This window comes from Adiantum capillus-veneris, chromosome 20 (genome assembly GCF_014529385.1).
Source record: "Adiantum capillus-veneris isolate H3 chromosome 20, ASM1452938v2, whole genome shotgun sequence".
NCBI classification, from domain to species: Eukaryota; Viridiplantae; Streptophyta; class Polypodiopsida; order Polypodiales; family Pteridaceae; genus Adiantum; species Adiantum capillus-veneris.
The window spans coordinates 14,118,756-14,142,926 of NC_140950.1; positions in this window are offsets into that span (position 1 = coordinate 14,118,756).

The window sequence follows — 24,171 nt, forward strand, 5'->3', positions numbered from 1 at the left end:
GATCTATGACACTAATGTTTGTAGTGACATCCTTGTTCCTTAGATAGATATCTTTAGCCTCTCTTTCTCATACCCCGAATGAGGATACATTAAGCACCTATCATCTTGGGTTTTGTTAGGCTTTAGCCTTGAATTGTAAGCTTTTAAAATTGCATCAAAAGGTTTGAAAACCTTTTCTACCAAGACAAATCCTCCCGATGGTATAACCAATGGTTTTTTTATCTCCTTGTTTCTCTTAAGGTCTCTTTCCCTTTGCAGTTGTTCCTCTGTTTGCAGTAATTTGATTTCCAATTCTGTTTTTTCTTTTTCTCTTTTGGATTTCATCTTGTCTCGTTTTTCCTTCTAGAATTTCCTAGGGGTTTGGACATACAAATTTTCTATCTCTGTTTGGCTGGCTGGGACGTTCCTTGCTGCCTCATGTGCTTAAGCTCTAGTTACTGCGTTTATCGTAATGTTTTGGTGTTTTTTCTAATCCACTTGAGCTTGGCACAATCCCCATCTTGTTCATGGTTGCTTTCCCTTTGTTGTCAGGGTTTTTTAGATAATGTGGAATGAGATGGTCAGTGGTACATCCATCACCGTGCTATGTATGAGGGCTCGGGCATCTCTTAAGGAATTATCCATGGATTGTGTCCCTCGGGAGCATATGCATTCCCATCAAATCCCCTCTTGTAGGTATTGTCTAAATCTTCCCAATATGAGACTACTTGGACCATACTCTGATCAGAAGGTGGTTCTATGTGTTGAGATATCCTTATCATAGCCCTATTTTCTTGGGGTAAGGGAGGTTGATGTCCCAACACAGGTTGAGGTTTTTCCTACCCTAGGATTGGGTTATTTGGCCCTACTTGGTACCTTGGAGGGGGTGGAAATTGTTGCCCTCCATGTGGTCCGTATTGTCTCTCTCTGACATAGTTCCGATTATAGAAAAATTCATGGGTTTCATGGTTTTTCCGTTTTTGTTCGGTAGCACACCACTTTAGTACTTGTTGCTGTGCGTTTACTCCTTGCCTTTCTGGAAGGTTGCACCAATGGGTTGGATGATCTCCTCCACAAGTGTTGCATTTTTGGGTAGGCAGTTGTCATGTGTTTGGGTTCGTCATGTTTCCTTGGTTTATCCTTCTAATCACTTCCTTGATCATTTGATCAACGTCCGACACAGTTGGGTTTTGCTCGCCCAATTTTGTCATGGACTCACTAGTGGTTGAAGAGGTGCTACATGTTCCCTGATCTGTGTCTTTAGTCACCTCCACATATGCCTTGCAATTATCTACCAGATACAATGCCTCTTTTGTGACTTGCTCAAAAGTTACCCATGCCTTCAAGTACAAGTCCTTTTTGAGCGTGTCATTTTGCAATCCTTCTATGAAAAGGACTGACAGTCTCTCATCCTGAGGTAGTTCTTAAGCAGGGCATCTTTCTATATACTCCTTGAAACAAAGCGATGCTTCCTTCACTTTATCTTTCTCATTTTGCCTAAATGCATAGATTTGGGAGACAGTGTTATGCTTGATCCCCCTCTTTGAGAATTCCTTTGAGAATTCCTCAGCAAACTCTTGGAGAAGTTTCTCAATACTTGGTAATCCAAGTTTTTTAATGGTTGGAGCCAATTCAAAGCAATCCATTCTAATGTCAGCCCAAAACCTTCATATTGAGTATGGAAATCAGTTACCTATTCTGCTCTCAACACTTGTTTGAAGATCCAAACATGGGCATACGGATCTCCTGATCCATTATACATTTTCGGTATGCATTCTTCCACCTAAGATGGTCACATACGTATGGCCTGTGCAACCATTCTAACAACACCTGGTCCTCCAAGTGTGGTTTCTCTAGGTTCATAATCTCCTCTTGCGTGGTACTACCAGTGGTATCCTATCCACTATACGTTCGTCAAGTCGATTTCATGTAATAGTCGGAGGGATTCTAGTGGTGTAAGTGACATAAGGAACAATGCTGTCCCTATGTGTGTTTATGGAAGCCCTAGACCCCGTTGATCCTAAAGGTTTTGTGTTTGGGACCCGTACATGTCCAAAAGACTCCTCCACCCTGGTTTTCATTGGGCATACATGTACACTCTCAGGTCTTGTGTGAGTAGTTGTGGTTTTTACCTCTATTGGATTTACATAGTATTGGTGGAGTGGTCCCGCAAAATATGTATATTTCTCTAATTCCTTATGATCCATTGGAGAGTAGTTTTGGCCATACAAGTTTTTACGGTCAATCAATTCCTTGATGCGGGGTTTGTCACATCTGTAATAGAGTGTTTGTTCTCCATTGTTAAACTTATATAGCCCCATATAAGTGTTGTCTATATTAAGGCGCTCTGTCTCATTGGTGCATCTGAGTACCACGTTTTGTTTCTCCATTTTGGGTGGCTCATCGGTCATCTTGTTATCTACCTTGTCCTTGGTGCCATTCATCCCCCATTTATCCACAATAAAAGGGTTATGAACCACTAGGTACATCATCCCCTCTCGATCAAAATATCTATCCCCATCATAATCGACATCTGTAATAGAGTGTTTGTTCTCCATTGTTAAACTTATATAGCCCCATATAAGTGTTGTCTATATTAAGGCGCTCTGTCTCATTGGTGCATCTGAGTACCACGTTTTGTTTCTCCATTTTGGGTGGCTCATCGGTCATCTTGTTATCTACCTTGTCCTTGGTGCCATTCATCCCCCATTTATCCACAATAAAAGGGTTATGAACCACTAGGTACATCATCCCCTCTCGATCAAAATATCTATCCCCATCATAATCGACATCTACAAGTTCTCGGAACTCGCTCGGCTTATTTTCCAATTTAACACAGTAGTGGTCCATTCCATCCTTATAGATTTTGGCTTAAGCACGTTTTCAAATTGGAACTTCAAATTCTCCCTTTTTTCATCAAATGTAGGCTGAGAAGGACCTTCCCCCATCAGAGTTGTTCCCTTAGGGTTCGACTTGTTAGAATCCTCAGCCATGAGGCTGTATGATCTTTCTGATGAAGTGTCAGAGAATCTCTCCTCTAAAATGGGTTCTAAAGGTGGCAGTGGTCTCTAATTCATGCTTTCTTCAGTTGAGCGATTGCTTACTTGGTCAAAGATGCTGGGATTCCTATTCTGGTATAATCTTCCTGATTGCAAATTCATGAAGAATTGGTATTGCAAAATCCAAAGCGGGTTACCTCATTAACTAGTTTGAATCCCCCATTTGATCTTACTTGTTGGGTCGTATCCTCTAGTACCTGAAACCTGTCAAAAATTGCTTGATAGCTGTGAGCTTACAGCCGTTCTTGTTAGTTCTTGATTTTAATCGACAAAATTTAGCTAGGGTTTTCAGTAGCACACAATTTCTCACACAACGTCAACAATTTTGCTCCAATTTTAATTTTGAAAGGACCACCAGGGTTACTGTGGACTAGCTCTTTGTGTGGTGAAATTTTGCTTCTGTTCTAACTCAGAGGTACATGGATCACGATCCATGTTTGGAAGCCAAATGGACTTTCCTTCGTACTACCAGGTTCGACATGATTAGGAGGTCTTATGGTATCAAAATTTTCAAAAAATGAACCTCTGGATTGGAAGCTAGGTCTAGGTTCACCACTTGTCCATCCTAGGTGCACAATCCACACGCGTTTTCTAAGGCTTTATCTTGAATGGTTTTTTCTCACCATTTGGATAGCCTATGATATGTTGTTAATGAGGGGTTTTGTTTGAAGGTTCACCACTTGTCCAAGCAAGCTCTATTGGAGCTAGCATATAAGATAAAATCCACCACGTACTCCATCTATGCTTCTTTGAAACATGGAGAGAAGCAAGCTTCACCACTTGGCCAAGCTTCAATCCATTGAGACTAAGACAAAAGAAATCTTTACCATCTACCCAAATTGGTCTATATTAAAACACGGAAAACATTGAGGCTTTGGTCTGAAGGTCCACCACTTGTCTAAGCTATAAACTTAATAAATAGTAGACAATTTATTCTAGTATTCCACAATGTGTATAGCCTTAGGAAAACAATGTATGCCACTTGTCTAAGATGGGCATGGATACCACTTGTGAGGGTTGTCCACGACTTGTCCAAGCTAGATTGATCAAAACATGGAGAGAAACAAACCTTTACTACTTGTCTAAGCTTAGATACATAGATAGTAGATGGTCTAGTACAAAGCTCCACCAATTGTCCAACCTTTAGTAGCATGGTCCACCTTGTAATGCTTGAGGTCCACCACTTGTCGAAGATAGCTCCATTGAAGCAATGGATAGAAGAAAAGCTCCACCACCTTTGCCATTTCCCATGAAAGGTTACTTTTGGATGCACACTCATACAATGAGGACTATTTATATGACCCAACACATTTATTTGTTTTAAAAAACCAAGAGTGTATGATTGATCTTACTCTTGCACTACATTTAGATTTTCCAAAAGAGAATAATTAGAAGCATTGATAGAAGCAAGGTCCACCACTTGTCGAAGATAACTTAAAGAAATGAGTGTTGGTTCAAGGTCTAACACACTTTTTTGAACTAGACTACATGAAAGGTCCACCACTTGTCCAAGCAGTATGGGCTTGTTTGAAGGTCAACCACACCTCTTTAGATTTCAATCCATGTCACGTTCACCTTTTGTCAACATATGCCTCTAACGAGTACTAAAAGTACATAAAATACAATACTTCAAGCCTTATCCAAACTTATCGAGTCTTTGGTCTTTAAGGCCACCATTATCACTGTGGGACAGGATTCTAACCTCACTCCTATCTTATTGCAGACATAGCAAGAACCACAAACATAATTGTCAATCCATGGGACGAAGCTGACTCCACTAGTGCATAGATGCTACAAGAGGTTGCCAATCTTTTGGAAAACAACAAACGACTTGCAATTAACTCAAGCTACACTCAAATGACCAAAGTCATCAAAAGCTAGTCGCTAATTGACAAACAAAACATGACCGTTGCAGCATGAAACAACATCCGAATGTTACAAAACTTCTAGGACAATTATGTAAGACCTAAGCACACATGCTTATGATCTTAGAGAAATCACGATTATTAACAGCAGTGAGTTTTTGACCTAGTCATTTTCGACCTAGAATGCATCTAAATGCTTAGCAATGATGCCCCAATACCCCGCCTATGCTTACTTTGTGATTTCCTAGCTTAAATTCCTTCTTATGATGAAATTAGACCGCGGGTCAGCGACGCCAAAAGCTAGGGATTACCATGAAATGTTTACATCAGCACGTAGAGCTCTTACTTGTGATTGCAACGCAGCAGATGACACTACAATGTGACAACCAGGAAGGGAATAGGAAGCACAAGAAGGAGAGAAGTGTACGCCGTTAGCTCACATTGTTTTTCTATTATCCAAAACTTGAAATTAACTTACAAAAACTTTCCTTTATACCTTAGCCAAGGTTTCTCTGGTCAAAAACTAATAATTGGGAGCTCTAACTAAAGATAAGTTGTCACAATCTGGAAGCTTGTAGCCTCGGTTCATCGATTACACTATCCATCCAGAAAATAGGAGTTACAACATTCCCAATTTATCAAAATAATAAGTGTTTTTACAATAAAATCTCTGAAAAATGTTATCCGAGTTAGCTTGCTACTAACATTCTCCCCTCCTCGAATGTATCATCCGTTGACACAGCTTCATGGGCTGAAGTAGTCTTTGGGTTGACGGCTGGCAAATCGGTCTTTAAGCGCGTGTAGAGCTTTCTCATATCTGATTCGTCTTTCTTTGTCAAGGACTTGCAAAAACTGCATGGTGACTTTGTTTTTAAGTTTGATGGTTGAATAGCCAACAAACCTTGATGTAAGGTTGCTTATTACTGGCCCAAAAATCGTTGTCCACCATGTGAAAAATCTAGTATAAAATGCCTCTTCAAATGCAAACATATTTCTTGATGGTAGAAACATGCATCTAGTGTAGAAGCTATAGAGGACTTCTTCTGAGGGATGTCCACTCAAATCATAGCATAACCCTTTGTTGCCTTCTAGAAAAGACATCCATGGTGCTCCTGCTTGCTTAGGCTCATGAAAATTTTGAATGCATGTAAGTAGCATTCTACATATTTTACAGAGCATTGCACACGAGAGGTTAGGGAGGCTTTTGAAGAAGTTCATGGCGTCCGTTAAGGTTTTCACAATGTATTCCTCCATTGGTGGTCCCTGCTCTAGAGCTGGTTGTCTTGGGTAGTTGAGCCATCTTGGTCTCTTCTTCGTCAATGCATCGTGTGCCTGCCATGTCCTTACCCTTGGTAATGGACAAAATGTGGGGTCCTTTGGTATTGTTGTAGGTGCTCGTGTAAACAGAATGAGGTATCTAGAATCCTTGTTGAGCCAATTCTTTCTCCATTTGGGGTGGAGAGCATCTAAGCCTTCTGCCTGCATGTCCTTGTAAAGTCTTTCTTTAACCTGCAGTAGCTCCACCTTTATCAATGGGTAGGGCAGTGACTGTTGATGCCATTGAGCATTGATTTGGCTGGGAGTGAACTGGGTTCCATTTACTGAGTAGAGAAATCTCAACTCCCAATCCATTACCGCCTTCCATTCAGCATCGACTTCCTAGACAATCAGCTATTTCAGTGCATCTTCTTTAGCTTTAGAAAGTTGGACCATTGGCACTTGCTCGTCTTTAGTGATTGGCACTTGAAACTCTGACTCTCCTCCTAGCCCTTTTGATGGCTTAGTTTCCATAATAGAAAAGAAGACTGATGGTATATCTTTGTTCGGTTGTTCAAAAGTTCTTGCCTTCTCTTGAACTTCTATATTTCCTTCTCCCAACAGCTGATTGGCTCGCTTCTAATCTTCTATCTCTTTGAGCAGTTGCTCTTCTCTTTGTACCCACATTAATGCAAGGTCTCCTCTTTGTGCTTCTTCAAGATTCAACTCAAGTTCGCGTTCTTTATTCCTCTTCTCCAAAGTCTCATAGTCTTCATCTGTTCCCTTGAGTGAAGCTACAATGGCACTACACGACGTCGTGCAAAAATCGGTGCAGGTACCGACGAAATAAAGTTACTTTTTAAACTAAAAAGCGCTGAAATAGGCCTCAAAAGAGACACCGGTATTGTAGCGTTAGTATGACCATCGGTATAGCTTACGCCGGAATAAACCTTCAAATAGGTGTCAGAGTACACAACATATACACACCGGTATTTGTATAGTGTATTCCGACACTCGTACTGTTACCCCTACCGACGCTGATACCGTCACCTGTACCAACGACTGCAGCAAAAGAAAACAACCCTCTTTGCCCAAAGGAAGAGTGCACAAGAAACCACACTCCACCTACAAGCTCGCGCTAAAGAGAGAGTGTATGGCAATTAGCAAAATTGTAAGAATAACATAACTTGTTAACATAATTAAAACGTGAGTCAAAAACTGTAAAACCATAAACACAACCTGTTTGCCATACCATAACCATAACAACCATACCATCATTGCACAACCATAACCATAACGATAACCACCACATGATTGTTATACCATCATAGCAAAACCATAACCATCACCTAATTTCCATACCATCATTGCACAACCATAACCATAACCATAACCATCAGATGATTGTCATACCATCATAGCAAAACCATAATCTTAAGTTGACTGTCAAACTTTAACCATAGCATCTGTGCCATACCATAAACATAACCATAAACCATAAACATAACCACTACAAAACTGTACACATGCAAACAGTCACTGAGTGAGAAGACCCTCATGGTAATTCCTCCCAATCAACGTCCTCTCCCTCCTCCTGCAGCTGGGTCAAAAGGGCCACAAGTCCATGCTTGTACCCATACTTCTCCTCTTGGCGTGTCAGAAAGCGCTTCACAGCAACTTCCTGCAAAATATGGTTTAATCATTAGATAAATCTTCAAATAGCATATATATTATCAATAATTTAAATCATACGTATAATATTTACAAACATATGTTGAAGGGTATCGTAGCATCCACTACCAAGATGTGACGCTCCATCACATTTCAAACGTGCTCTGGCTACATCTCTCTGCTGCTGAAATCTATCAATATTTTCTTGTGTCTCTCGTGCAATCCCCGTCCACTCCTCTGCATCCAACCATGCCGGCTTGGGACTGCCATCATTGTACCTGTCTCTCGCCTCGGACCAACAGTGTGACATTGTGGACTTCGCCACGCTAAAAATCCACTTTTTCGAGACTTGATCATACCCCTTTGCTTGCCTGCACTCTCTTTGAATGGCGTCAACGATGTAATTCTTTCTCTCAGCATCGAGGTTTTCCCAAATCTCCATCACAGAGTGACCAAACTAAATCATACAGAGTTGTCAAATCCTCTGTCACATGGCCTTTCCGACCCTATCTGCCACAACAGCCCCATCCCTGCTCTTGTACACCTTTCTAGGATCATGCTCGTGTGATCCCCAAGGTGTACATGGTGTGCCCATCGGTGAAATATCTACTGAAGATAGTGGTGGATGCTCTCTTGGTGGTGTGGACGCATCGGTAGAACCACTACCACAGCAACCACCATCTTCAAAATGATGCCTACGTCTTCTCGAGGATGAACCACCCATCGGTGTAGGGGGCACAGGAGTCCTAGGTGTAGGGGGCACACTAGACTGAGGTGTGGGGCTGCTCTATGTAGGGACCACACTAGTCCCAGGCGTAGGGTCGGCCATAGTAGGTCTAGAGGGACCTGCACCCCAAAGGTGTTGTTTCATCACGATCTGCTCTGGTGTGAACTCAGACAAAAACGAGCCCATCTGCTTGGGTGACATGCCATTCGCAGTGACAGGAAAACTAAAACTAGGAGAGTATGAAATATTCATTATAAGCAAGATCTATGGCTTGCCATATTATCAAACAGCTCCCCATGGTGTTATTTTCAGGGCTGCTTAGCTATTTTAGGACTTGAAAACCGCTCACGAACATATAAACAACACAATGGCGAGCCGTTGGCAATACGTATAGCCATAGAGCTTGCCCACAATGCATATGTGTTGTGGGTAAGCTTTATGGCTTGCCGTATTGACAAACGGATTGCCATTGTGTTGTTTTTAATATGAGATGTGGGTAAGCTCTATGGCTTGCCGTATTGTCGAACGTAGATTAACCTAACTTATCCTAACCTAACCTAACCTAACCTAACCTAATGTAGCTAAACCTAACGTAGATTAACTTAACCTAACCTAACATATAAGATAACCTAATCTAACTTAACGTAACTTAACCTAACGTAGCTTAACTTAATCTAACCTAACGTGTAAGGTAACCTAACCTAACCTAACAACGTAGCTTAACTAAATGTAACCTAGCTTAATCTAACTTAACTTATAACCTAAACTTAACCTAAAGCTTAAACCCCATCAACTGCATAATTTGAAAAACGACATAATTCAAAACAAGATTTTTTCATAAACTTAAACAAATTTTCTCCATAATTTAAAATGAAATTTCACATAACAAACCCTAGTTTCTTCTAAAGCATTGAAAGTTTAAATCATGAAATTTTCTTTTCTTAATATACAAAGTAATTGAAATAAATTTAGTATGCATTTAAAGGTTTGAGCACTCACATTCGTCCTATTTGAGCAATGAAAGTTGTTGTAAAAGTCCTGGAACCTGCAAAAACGCACACACAAACACAAAGTTAAACCCTAAACCCTAAATCTACAAGTAAACATGAAAACAATCTTACCTTAGTGTTATGCGCTAACCCACAAGCAAGATTAGCACTTTCGACGGCCTGTATCGCAACAGATCTGTGAGAGATGGGGAAGAGGAAAGCTTGAGAAAACGCGGAAGAACAAGAGAAATGCACAGAGAAAGCCTACGGTTAGAATTTTTGCAGGTGTTGTGGGTATAGCCGTCGGAATAGGCGTTGGTATGTCAATTCGCGTTGTCGTCGGAATACACGCCAGAAAAAGCATCGAAAATTTGAAAATCAAATTTTAAAAAAAATCTTAGCTCCCTCCATAAATACTTACACATATACCGATGCCCCCCAGTGATGCCGGTAATGCGGCGCCGGAATTCAAGTGACCTCTTGTAGTGTGGGGTTTTCTCTTATCTGCCTTAGAAATACCGCTTGATCATTGATTCTTTGCTTAGAGTACTGCAAGGAGGCATTGGCTACATCTATATGCACTTGGATCTTTTGGATTGAGTGAGTAGTGGTTAAAAGTTCATTGGTCACTTCAATCAGTTGTTGGTCCTTACTCTTGCATGCATCAGACAGCTTCGTGCGGAGCTCCCCCAGATCTTCCATCACTTGGATCTTTTGGATTGAGTGAGTAGTGGTTAAAAGTTCATTGGTCACTTCAATCAATTGTTGGTCCTTACTCTTGCATGCATCAGACAGCTTCGTGCGGAGCTCCCCCAGATCTTCCATCTCTTTCTACTGTCTTTCCTTGACAGTCTGCTGTTGTTCGGCTTCATTTTTTAGCTCTTTAATCTTTCTTTGAAGATCTTCAATAATGTTCATTTTGTCTTCTAGCTCACCTTGTAGAGTATCTATTACATGTTCCAGTTCTTTAGCCTTGGCGCTGTGACTAATTGTTGTTGTTCTCATCTTTTTTGTCATCAACTGCATTTGCTTTGCATACTCATTTACCTGCATGATGACTGCATCTGTGGTTTCCAAGTCTTTAGGTTCTACCTTGGGATGCTTAGAAGTTTCAGCAGTTTCGGTTTGCGGCTCTTTTGTTGGTGCAGCGGAGTCTGCTTGTGGCCTTGTAGGTGTTTTCACTAATTCTCCTTGAGGCTTCATGGATGCCTCGCCTGGTTTTTCTTGAGTGGTTGTAGAAGAAGGTCTTGCTTCAAATTTTTTGGCTTCCTTGGGCTATTCAAAGCGTGCCTCTTCCTGTTGCTCATGCTCTTTTCTCTTTGCATCTTTTCCTTCATTTGATTGAGCTATTGGTGAAGGCCTTGGACTCAGCATGGGCTGATCTTCTTGTTCTACAGTTGGTAAAGAGGGTCTTAGAGACATCTCTCTTTGTTTAGGATGTCACTCACTTTGTTGTGCAGCTTCTGCTGGTCTTTGTTGCTCACCTGCTTCTTCTTTCACTTTTCTTTGAGCTTCTAGAGCTCCTTAATCCTCAATGCTTCGGCCTCAGCATACATCCACTCCAGTAAATCCTTTGGATCCTCTCGAACTTTCTTTCCAAGGTTCTTGGTTCTTGGACCCTTTACCTCCCTCGTGATCCATTTCTCAGGGTTTTCACCTGCAGCTTGGTGTCTTCTTTCGTATGATTGTTTCTCTCTTTGAAATCTTGCCCCTTTTGCTGAGTTTCTTCTTGATGAGCTGCTCCTACATTCTTCTTCATTGATTCCCTCCTTCCCCTCGTTTATTCATTGTCCGAGATTTGGCTGTTGTGGGCTTTTGGCAAGCTTTCTGCAGATTCCTCATCTAATTTATAGACTCTTTTTGTTGATCTAGTGGTTCGTGGAGAAGGTTGAGCTAGAATGATCCATGTGTTTTGATATGGGGCTGGCGGCAAGTTGTCAGCCATTCCAATAGCATGGTATGCTATTCTTGTTAGCACTTCAGGAGCGCATAGATATGTTATCTTTCCCTCTTTCTTTGTGCCCTTCAGTGTTGTAAGCACGTATTGTGCGGCGTGATCTACAGCTTGCCTTGTTGTGGACTTCAACACATGAGTGAAAGTAGTCGCTACTGCATGATTTGGAGTTGTGTACCATGGTGGTCTCTTTGAAAGCAAGAGGAAATGTTGGTGGTAAAGGTGAGATAGATCCTCCACTTGTCATAGGATGAAATCAGAGAAGGTGGCAGCAACAGTATCCTTGGTAAAAATACCTGCTATTTTCCTATCCCTCGCTTACATTGTCATACCTTCTGTTGGTAGCGTAAGTGCCTCGGTCACTATATCCCTATTGATAACCACTTCAACCTTTTGACCCTCTTGATCCTTGATTTGAGCCGATCTATCTTTTTTGATTTAAGATAATAGCTCATAGGCTTTTTAAAAATCCACTCTGCATGGCTCCTGGTCGTAGAAATCTCAAAGACCCAGTATTCCATTGGCCTCTTTAGTGTCTGGGTTTGATGCCACATCATAAACCTCCTTGGGTAGCAATTGTAACTCTACTTGGTGTCCTTCCTCACTCTTGAATCTGCCAGTGAAGACCCTTGTGATGTTTTCATCGAGTTGGTTCTTTAGACAGGTAGGTTGCCTTTGCCATCTTCACTGAGCTTGGATTTAACTGGTACTGTGGCAATTCTTGCAGCTTATCTTTTTGAGACATCCTTGTAAGGATCAAGAGGGGAAGGGATCTCAAGGAGGCTCAAAGGTGACTAGACGATGATGTAAAATAAGCTCCTCCCATTGATTCAAATTTCTTCTTATTTTTCTTTTCTTCTTTCATGGATTGCCCCTGTAACATATTGCAGAAAAGGTATGGGTTCCTTTTTCTCTAAGATTGTTACTATGTTATAAAAACTTTCAGGTAGAGCACTCAGGAGCACAGCGACTTGATCTTCTTCTGGGACTTGGCACTGAATGTAAGTAAGCTATGTTATTATGCCTATTAGTCTGTTAACCAGGCTTGAAACATCCTCCTCTTGAACCATAGTAAGTTTGTAGAGATTTTTCTTTAAGCTAATCTTACTTTGCTTTTGTTTAGCACCGAAGTTATGTTCCAAAATATCCCATGCTTGGATTGCAATGGTACATCTATCTGTAAAATGCACATAATTATCGTGCAGTGATGGGATAATTATGCCGAGTGCCTGTTCATATTTAGCTTGTGCTTGTGCAATTTGGGCTCTAGCAAGAGTGCCTTCAACAGAAGTGGATGGTTTGATTATTCTCGGTTTTACAACAGACCGTAGTTGCTTTTTCATAAGATATCCTCGTAGCTTGGTCTGCCAAGTGTGGAAACCGTCTCCATTGAATTTTTCAATCCCCTTCTCTCCCATGATGCAAAGTGGTTCCAAACGCAGAGGATCTCGGTCTTACCAATAGAGATACTATCTCTATCGCAGTGTCTTTCCCTTTACAGAAGGTAATATGAATGCGGGATTATGCCTAATTTGTGAAGTCACTCTTTTCAAGTGCAAAGTTCCTCCTCACAAAAAAGAAGGTTTAGCCCTGAAGTTGAGGGAGAGCTTTGAATCTCTGCTTTCTCTAGCTGCTTGTAGGGAATTTACAAAAGCTTTTAAAATAAACTTTGTACGAAAAAGCTTGTCGCTTGTTGCTATGTGTTGCGGAGAGTGTTGTCGATCTACCACGAGATGAGGATCCTATGGTGCTATGTGTATGCTTGCAAAGAATTTTGTATAAAAAAATATTAAAACTTTGCAATACGTAGTGCATGTGGGACATGTTGCTTAAAGGGGTTTAAAGGAGGCCAAGAGATGGGCGGTGGTATGAAAACAAAAAACTTTAAAAAATCTTTATAAAAGGAAAACAATTTTGGTGAATTAGAAGGGCAGAAGATGTCGAGAACAAGCAGATACCGTCCAAAGATGGTTGATGGAGTTTTTGAGCTTTTGAGGGATTTGAAGCTACAGCTGAGATTGTCCTGCTATTGTGCTTGCATCCGCGAAGTCGGATTGGAGGCTATCTTTGTCGATCAACCAAGTTGTGTGTATGCAAATGACGCTGCAATAGAGCTTTTGCCTGGTTCTGCAGCCTTCATCTGCACTCGGTGTTGCCCTCAATTGCTTGATTTCCCACGAGTTTCTCCCAACCTACAAATCTCAATAGATCTTTGCTTTACTGTGAATTAATTGCTTGTACTAAAGTCATCACTGAGCTTGTGTGTGTATGTGTGTGTGTGTTTGAAAATCAACGCTGCAGTAGGAACCAGCTTTGGTGGCCGGAGGAGGAGCCACAGGCGGGTGATAGAGTACTAGCCTAGGGCGTGATTACAAGCAAGGGATAGGCTAAGGCTGAATAAGGCAATTGCACCTTTAACAAAATTTGATCACAAGGCCACACTCATAGTCGTCGGGTGCTTTTTTGTTGTGATTATGTGCGGTACTGCTAAGCTAATAGCGGTGATAACCGGCTCTGATACTAGTTGTACGGATTGGGAGGGGAAGGGAGCTCAAGGAGGTTCAAAGGTGAAAGGCTCCATTGCTACACAGTGAGCCGCACACACTTAATAAAAGATGCACGACCACTAAAGGGACAAATGAAGATACACACAAAAGTAGGATATCATATTGCATAGCATATAGTATATGTACAATACAAGGCTTTATATAGAGACTTGATATTACACGGATGGCACAAATGCCTAGACATGGCTTATTCTTGGCCATACAACACATATACAAAGGTGTCAACATCATTAGGCTTAGGTGTAGAGAGATGTCCCATGCCTATCTCAACAATCCTTTTCTTTTCCTTTTCAGCAGCTTGCATTGCACCTATTAGGTGAATACAGTGTCAAAGTTAGAATATTTTGTGAATTTTGCTCTGAAATGCCCTCAGCCTGAATAGTTGGCAAATGATGACCATTTTGCTTCAAATCAATTTTGGAGCATGCATAGATGCATAAAAACATGTAGAGATCAAAATCATGCAACAAAAGTAAATAATCGCGATTAGTTACAGCTGGGGATTTTTTTCAACTTTTTGCATTTTTGACATCACAAGCTTGAGACATGTGGCATTTAGGTACTCCAAGTGAAGTGTGGGCTCATTTGAGTGCCTGTCAGATTTAGGCTTCACACTCTGAAACAGTAGATATAAAGGGATTTTGAGTTTTGGAGATCCAAATTTGATCAAACTTGATTAGTGTGCTTGAAACATCATGTACTTTGGTCCCATAAGGTCAAAGTACAATTTGCATCCAATTTGGTAAAAAAGTAAACAATCGTGATTATTTACTTTTTCATCAACTTGTACATTTTTTGTTGCAAGTTGGTTCTAGGTATGATGCAGAGTCTGTGTGTGCGATATGGGGTGATTTGGATCAAAAAAGGTGATAATCAACCCAAAAATTGGATTGAAAAGACTTTACTGCGTATTTTTGACAAAATCAGATTTTTTCTTGATCATTTTGGCTCATACTTGACATGTGGCATGTAATAGATGTGTAAAAGTGATAAGTGAAGTAAAAAGATGAATTTCAAGAAAAAATTGCACAAAAGTAAATAATCGCGATTATTTATTGCATTCATTTTTGTTGCATGAAAAGACAATTTGATGGCCTAGACATTTACATCTAAACCAAGTCCTAAAATGAATTTGGTAAAGTTTGGTCGTATCGGCATCACTTCGTGCTCTCGTCAACTCTACAATCACCGATTTTTGTGACTTCTTGGCCTATAGAGTTGGTTAGTCACTTTTGAAGCCATGGACTTGTCCGCTACATAGTCATGATGTTGCTCGTCTAGTTTGGGCCCATTTGGAGTCAGTTTGACTTCATATGTCAAATTTGACACTTTGTAGCCTTCGAGCTGCTTTCAGCTGTTTGAGAGCTTGCCTTGTTTGTTTTCATGAAACCATCTAGGTACATTGTGTATAGACCTCGTCTATAAGCTGCCCGTGGAGTCAGAATTCAATTCAGGCATGTGGCAAAAACCTAGATTATTTACTTAGGACCCCCTCGACCCCTGCAAAATGGTCATCTAATGATCCCCTATTGATATGGAAAAGTTAAATTATCTAGGGGCATGCTACAATTCAAATCTCGTTCAATTCGGTTGAGCAAGCAGGTCACTGTGGTCAATTTTGTGTCGTAGGAGTTTGTGCGTAGCTCGGATTCTAGGGTTTTTTCTTGAGCCTAGACTTGCTACCCGGACATATAGAAATGTTCTTTGCTGAGTTTAGAACTTACCCCTCATGTCTCGTGTGAGATGGCGTTGTAAATGGGCGACTGTGGACTCCGAAAATTGTGCGCGAAGAAGGCAGCAAGCTCTCTCCTCCAAGAGTGACTAGTGGAAATGAGGTGATTTTGGGCTACCTTGGATATCTATACTCAGAATTCCCAAACTATTTTTCCCAGATTCCCATGTTATTTCTACTAGGTCGTGAGATCTACGTTAGACTCAAAAATTCCTTCAATCGGATTCCGTTAGCTCATCTTGCAAGAATTTGCAAAAGCACACCCCGCTTCCATCTGTCGTTTTGATTGAAAACTTTTATGCCTGCCGCCTTGTTCTTTTGATCCTCAGTGTATCTTCAATTTCTCCATCTAAGCTCATTTTCTATTTATTATTAATTTTTGACCTGTTTATTGAAAACATCAAAGAAAATAATAAAAGCACTAAAAAAGAAAAGTGAAAAATCAATAAATAAGAAAATCCATTGAAGAATACTATTTTATTGCTTTTTGGTGGATTTCTCCATTTTAGGCTCTAGTATCATGAAAAATGCTGAAAATAAGCAAAAAAAGACCATTTTTTAAAAGAATATACACTATTTACACTCATCGGGGAGATGTTATGAGCTAAAATTCCCCTTCTGATGATCTTTAAAGGGCATGATTAGGTGATTTTGCAAAAAGTCACACGTTAACATCCAACTTTTTCCTGCCTCTTCAAACATTGCCCTTAATTTCAAAAGTTCCCTTCCACCCGTCCTATAGATGGAGAACTCCGGGACGACTGTGTGCATGGGTTGAACAATCGCGTCTATGCATAGCCGTGGTTGTGTTTACCATCCTTTGAAGACCAATGCAGTTCAAGGCAGAATGTTGTGAAAGAGTTGGGTCTTGAGTAATTAGCTCAAGGGTTTCTGTGGTCGAGGTTTCCCGTTGATGTTTCCCAAAGAGAAAATCTTGTAGTTTTTGTGCTCTTTGCCTAATTGTACCATCAGGATGCTTTGGCACACTGATTTCTTGAGCTGTCGGTATCAATGATGATGGTTGTTGAGCTTTCACTCTCCAGTAGTAGCTTGGTTTTCCGTTGATGGAGTATTGTGGTTGAGTGTATTGAGACTTAACTTTCCACTACTTCATCGGCTTTATAGTTTGTGGAGAAGATAAATGCTCCTTTTTCCTCCAAACCCATCTAGTGCTAGTTTCTCTTTGGCTAATGTTTTTCTCTGAGTTGTTAGATTTGGAACTTTCTTTGGTATGGTAAATGAATTTTTAAGCACCCAAATGTGAGACGGGTTGTCCTTGAGTTGTGCTTTTAGTACCCATATCTGCTTGACTCCTTGCATGCTACTTGCATCATTTGCTTGTCTAGAGGATGAAGAAGGTTGCTTACTCCCGTGTTTTATTTTTGGGTAACCTCTTTTCCATTCTTCTTTTCTCGATGCAATTGGAATGATGAGTTGTCCTCCTTTAGGTGATAGCTTAAGCTGATTGGTGTCCCAATCTGGTACTACCTTGTATGCGTACATCCATGAGATTCCAAGAATCATTGTTTCATTCATGTGTTCATCTAGTAAGTGTATAAATTGATAAGGGCATGAGCATCCATGTACTATCACATTCAAGTTGACTACTCCTAACGACAGTGTTGGGTTTTTGTTGCAGCCTTTGATAGTTGTTATTCCCGATGCTAAAGACTAATTTGTTGATTTCTTGTACATGGAAGAGCTGACTATCTTTATCCGAGCTCTGGTATCTACCAATGCATTTTTGCTATGATTTTTCAGCTGTACTTTGATGCGAAGGTCCATTCCATCTAGCCATTCATCATCCATTGACACTGCATCCTTTTGCAGTTTCCATAGTCTTTCATCTAGTTCTAAAGTGTTGATGGGAATAGGAGTTTGTTGATTTTTGAAAGCAGCTTTCTTCTTGAGTACTCAAAGTCGAGATTCCTCTTGGGCTTCATCAATGACCTGCTATCGTTTCATCTTTCTTTGCTTTATTGAATGCATCTTCTCTAGCAAATCACTAGTTAGTGGAAAATTGTACTTCTTTAAGCGGCATCCACTAATCCAATTAGCCATTGGTTCTCCATCTAGAGTGAAAAACTTAACTGCTCCATTTAAGGATACATCTTCAATGATAAACGGTTCATTTTCCTTTTTCTTGAACTTCAAAATGTGTTGCTTAAGGGAATAGACTAAAACTAGGCCCCCTTTTTTAGAGATTTTAATGACTATATGTGAATCAAAAAACTAATTCTCTTTCCATTTTTGTGCATAGGTGTGAGCTACAGCTGTTAGCCTTTGCTTATCAAGCCTTTCTAAATCTTCAAGCCTCTCTGACAATTCATGTCCGGTCCACTCAAGATCCTTAGCTACCTTTAGTGTCGGCAATAGAAATTCTATCGGTAGTATGGTATCAAGACCATAAACAAGGTTGAAGGGTGTAGCAATTATTGTTGTCTTGAATGAAACTCTATAAGCCTGTAGAGAGGCTTGTAGATTCATTTCCCAATCAGTTCTTCCTGAACTAACCACTTTAGCCAATACTGAGCTAAGAATTTTATTCGCGTGCTCAGCTTGTCTATTTGCTTGTAGATGATAGGGAGAAAATTTTCTATGGATGACCATAAGTTTATTCAACAGATGCTCAATTGACTCATTGAGGAAATGAGTTCCCTATCACTAACAATTTCTATTGGAAGTCCATATCTTGTGAATACATTCTCATACAAGAATGCGGCTGTGGTTCTAGCATCATTCCTCCTGGTTTCCTTAGCTTCATCCCACTTGGTCAAATAGTCCGTAGCTGCAATGATATATTGAGCTTCAGTTTTATAATCAGGTGGTTGTATTGACCTGACAAAATCTATGCCCCATTTTGCAAAAGCTCTAGCCCCCATCATTGGTCTTAAAGGCATGCTATCTACCCGGGTTGACATTTTTGCTCGTTGACATGCATTACACCTTCAAAAATATTTTTTAGCATCTGCAAAAAGTATTGGCCACCATATGGCTGCCATTAAAATTTCCCTAGCGGTGGTTTCACTAGAAAAGTGACCTCCGACTAATCCGGCATGTGCTTGTTCTAGAATGGAGACGTATTCATCTTCATTTTCACAAAGACGCAAATGTTGATCCTTTCATCTCCGATACAATTGGTTTCCAATAAGAGAATAGTCTCTTGCTTCATTTTCAATTGCTCTTTTGACGGCGTTTACTCATATCCTCTGGAAATGTTTTACTTGATAAGTAAGTAACTAGATAGTTACTCCACTTAGGAGTGAGAGAAACTTGAAATATATAAATGTCACATGAGGTATGGGTGCTTGTTTCTAGCATTAAAGACAATGTTTTACAAATGAATGAACATCACTTATCATGGCTGGCCAAAATACTCAAGGTCTCAAGATCCGTTGCATAGTTTGGTCTTCTGCAAAGTGAAGTCCCACTATGGTAATGTGCGCTTGACTTAGGTATTGGGTTTACTTCTCAAGATTAATACACAAAATCAATATTTTATCTCCATTTCTTTTGTATAGCCTTCCAGCTAGTAAGTGATACATTAGTCAACTGCCCAGTTAATCTGGGTGTAATAGGAAGTGATATTTGAGAATCCACTTGAGCTATGGTCATCAATGAAAGCATATCGTCTGACCAACGGGTATCATTTCCATGGAGAACAGATATGCATCTAGTAGATCATCATCTACCCCTTTTGGTGGTTCTCTGGAATAATTCTCAATAAATGATATGCTCTTTGTTGTGTGGTGCCCTTTTTTACAACTACAGTGAAATCAAATTCCAAAAGAATGATGAACCATCTCACTATTCTTCCTGTGTTGCATGGATTGTTGACCAAGTAAAATAAATATTTATGGTCCACAAAGAACACAAATTTGCCAGCTAATAGGTAATGTCTATACTTTTTTACGGCATAGATCATCCCTAATCCTTCCCTTTTAGTGGTTGTAAAATTCTTTCTTGCCACATTCAACTGTCTACTAGCATATGAAATAGGAAAACCAAAGTTTTGGTCTCCTTGTTGAGCTACTATATATCCAATGGAAAAATTGGAAGCATCAACATGTATATGGAATATGTTATTCTAATATGGTGCTTTCAATATTGGGGCTGAAGTGAGAGCTTGCTTAAGCTTCATGAAGGATCATTCACATTCATGAGTCCATACAAAGAGTGTAATTAGGATATACATGGGTTTTGCAATTATAGCATACATGTAAATGAATTGTCTGTAATATCCACAATGTCCCATGAAAGCTTGAACCCCTTTGACTATTGTCGGTCTCTGTGATTCAACAATAACATAAATTTTGTCCATATCTACCGCTATGCCATTTTTAGACACTATATGTTCAAGAATTTTTCCTTGTCTGTTCATAAATGTGCACTTTTCAGGATTTACGCAAACCCTATAAAAGTCTACATTTTTTGAATACCTTTTTGAGGTGTTCAAAATGATCAACTCGGATTGATGAATGAATACATAAATCATCCATATATACTTCCAAGATTTTTTAAAGATATTCTTTAACACTATGGCTCATCAATCTTTGAAAGGTGGCGGGAGCATTAGTTAACCCAAAAGGCATAATCCGATAGGCAAAAATACCCAATTCGGTTACAAAGGCATTTTTATGAATGTTGATCTTTGGGATCAACCAAAAGTTGATTGTACCCTGAAAAGCCGTCTAAAAATATGTAAGCTTCTTTTCTTGCAACTCGTTCTAAGACATGCTCAGTGATTGGAAAAGGGTAGTTGTCTCTGATGGTGGTTACATTCACTTTTTTGAGATTGACACACACTCTTAATTTCCCATTTTTCTTGGGTACCACCACAATTGGAGACACCCCATCTATGTGTTCAATTTCATAAATGAATTTGGATTCCTTGAGCTTTTCTATCTCTTCTTTGATCTTTCTGGTAAATGTTTCATTATAAGTATATGGCCTTTGTCTACTTGGTTTCGCATCCTCTCTGATGGGTATGGTATGTTGACAGATTTTTGGATCAACACCTTTGAGATCTTTATAAGACCAAACAAAGATATCTCGGTATTCTTTTAGTAAGCTTAGAAAAATCTCTTCTTCTTCTTCACTTAAGTTGTTTGCAATGTAAGAAGGTCTAGGCTCTTCTTCTGTTTTGGCTAGATCTATCTTCTTTGCATTTTCAGATCCTTCATAGGACTCATCCTGTTTTCTAAGTTCCCTTACAAGTTGTTCGACCATGATCTTTCGGTCTTGGAGAGTATATTTTTTGTAATGAGATGGAACACTCATTACATCTTTACTTTCTTCTTCTGTCGTTTCCATTTCAGTGGTGTACATTTCCTTTTCTTTCAACTCTTAATATTTCTTCTTTCATTCAACTCGGGTCATGGATGAATCATCATCCTGATGTTTAGTATTAGATTGAGTTTTCTTTCTTGTTTTTCGTGATTTTTTTTATGTTCCAAGTTTGTTTTTTGAAAGATATCTACCCGTGATTTTCTCTTTCACACAACGTGTGCATCTATCTGCATCAAAAAATGGGTTCTGCTAGAAACTGATGGCATAGGTCTAGATTTCAAGTTTTTCGTGTATCCTTTTATTCTAAACCATTTTTGTTTCCTAGGTTTTTGGTTTGGAAAGTCAAAAAACTTTTCCTCTCCTCTTTTTATGAGTAATTTGGCTCTCACATGTTCTTTTTCCGGCACCGAATCATCAGATGTAGCTGAATGTTCTTCAAACTCATTTGTGACAACATAATAGAGGTCTGAGAAGACTTCTTGAGTTTTCAGTAAGTCCTTGGGTTCCTGAACTTTGTCTTTAATGTAAATGGTCAAAATCATTTGTATGGGAATTATGTCATAGCCATCCCCATTGCAAAATTGAGTAGGCATAGACGTATTCACACACACACATCCATTGTTGCCAAAATTTGAGTCCACTCAAATGGCTCAAAAAAATGCTCCAAAAAGGGTTCTAGTATATATGCTTCATCTATGCAATCCCTTTCTAAGATACATTCTTCTCGTTTTAAGCTCCCGTTTTTTGAGGCTCCAAATATCCAAATAGGGGTGTCTTTGTTTATCCAAGATGGAAGCTTTAATTCAGCCGAAGAGTTTGAGTCAAATTCTTCAATAGCTGTTTTCATGACATCTCTATAAGTGTGATCTTTTAGATTAACCCTTGTGATTGATCCCATTTGCTTCAAATACAAGTAATTGTTTCCCCAATCCTGACGGAGTTGTACTTGTCGTATGAATGGTCTCCCCAATATGATTTCATAGTTAATTTTCTTTCCAAAGTCCACTATTGCAAAAGTATGTTGATAATCAATTCCACAGGAACTAAGTATCACTTTTTCAAGAATTCCAAAGGGTCTTTTGATGTATCCATCAGCCAATTACAATTTCATTCAAGTTTGTCTAATGGCCAATTTTCCCCATGATTTCCATACTTCTTTTGTGGCTATGGCTATTGTTATGCTTGCCCCACTATCCAATATTGCCATGGTTTCTACATCATTATATCTCACTAGAAGGGTTGTGTTTCCTTCTTCCCCTTCATAGTATTCTTTGACTTTGTTCATTGGGACGGATCTAATCTCTTTGTTATCCAATTCGTGTTTCAATTTTCCCAATTTTTTCACAATAAGCCCTGTTATCCCCACTTTCTCTAAAGTTTTCTATAGATCATTCCATAGATATGGTTTGATTTTTAACAGTTCTCCCAAGGTAAGAGTGCATTGGATGGGTGTAGACATGATTGAATGGATGTTGTCTACCTCTAGGGTCTGCTCCTCTCTCTTTATCTGAGTGGTTTTACACACTATGGATTCATCTTCATTGTCTCCTAAGTAAGAGGGTAGTGTTCTTAGAGTCATTGGTTTAGACATTCCTGATGCTTCAGATCCGCAATCCCCATACAAGGATTCGATATCATTGTCCATATCAAGAGGTAAATGGTCTAACCAAACTTCGTATATAGGAGCCGACTTCAAGGCCATCATTAATCTCTCTTACTTTTTTCCATAAATGTTCTGGTCAGTCTTCCTCCACAAAAGGAATTCCATCAAAAGCGTCTTCACTATCAGGCACTATGAGTTCTGGCTCTTTGGCTTCAAGGTGGGGTTCTACCACCACTTCGGATTTTTCTTTACCGGGTTCTATCACAAGCTTGGCTTTTTGCTTTTCCACCATCTCTTGAGTAATTCTTACCAAATTTTGATAAGCTTCAAGCTTAGTTGCTTTCATATCTAGAGAAGGATAGTTTTTCCATTTGTTTTCCATGTTTTGGCCCGCTTTAAGTCCTACTTGGTAAGCTTCCAAGGCTGTAGTAATAGTCTCAAAAATTTTGTCTACCAAAATTGATCCTCAAGATTTCATCGTGGTTTCTTTGATTTCACTTCCAGTTTCTTTCACTTTTTCTTGGAATAGTTTCTTGGCTTTTTCCTCGATTTCAGTCCTTTGTTTCCATTTTCTCATCTCATACCTTTGGCTTCTTCTTCTCTTGGTCTTTTGAGAGGAATTTTTAGTATTCTCTTATTCATCAGAGGAGTTATGTTTCTTTTTCTTAGCCTGGGCTCTAGTGATCACCTTGATTGGAACAATAGATTCTCTCTCCAATGAGCTATTGTTTGGTGGATACAGGTGGATGCACACCAAACCCTATAAACACTCACTCAATTTTTTGAAAGAAGCCATATAATTCAGCTTATGATGATTTGTAATTGTAATTTAATTTGACTTACCCTCTCTGCCTCTTTGAGTTTACACCCTTGTAAGTGGCCGAATGGCCGTGTGCTAGCTCCCTTAACCTTTAAGTCAAAACCCTTAATTTTGGACTAAAGAGATGTCATTAGCAAGGAGGATTTTAAAACATTCATTGTGAGAGATTCTTGATGCTACAAATTGTAATCCTCTTTTCTCCTGAATTGGTAATTAGAATTCATTTCCAAATAGCACAATGTGTTCCTTGTCTCTTGCTCTACAATCTAAGTATAACCATTTTCAATTCTGCTGTGGTTCGCGATGCTTTTGCTTGTGAGCTAAATGCATTAATTTTAAGGTTAAAATGGTTGTTTTTTAATGTTTTGACCATGGATAAGTGTTTCTATGCTTAAGGTGGACCTTCCTGAGTAGTTTTGTTTGAGTTTTTAGCACATTTTTTGTGATGGATTGCAATTTATGTACCTTCACAGATGGTGACAAAACTTGGTAGAATTGTGCCCCTAGGTGTTGTAATACCTCTCCTTAAGTTTCATTGCATTCTGAATTCGTTTGGATGACGAAAAGGTGTGATGACCTAGAGTGGTGAGATTGAGCGCATACTAATTTTTTGACTAGGAAGTGGCTGATTTGCTTTTGTCGTAGGATGAGTAGCCCTC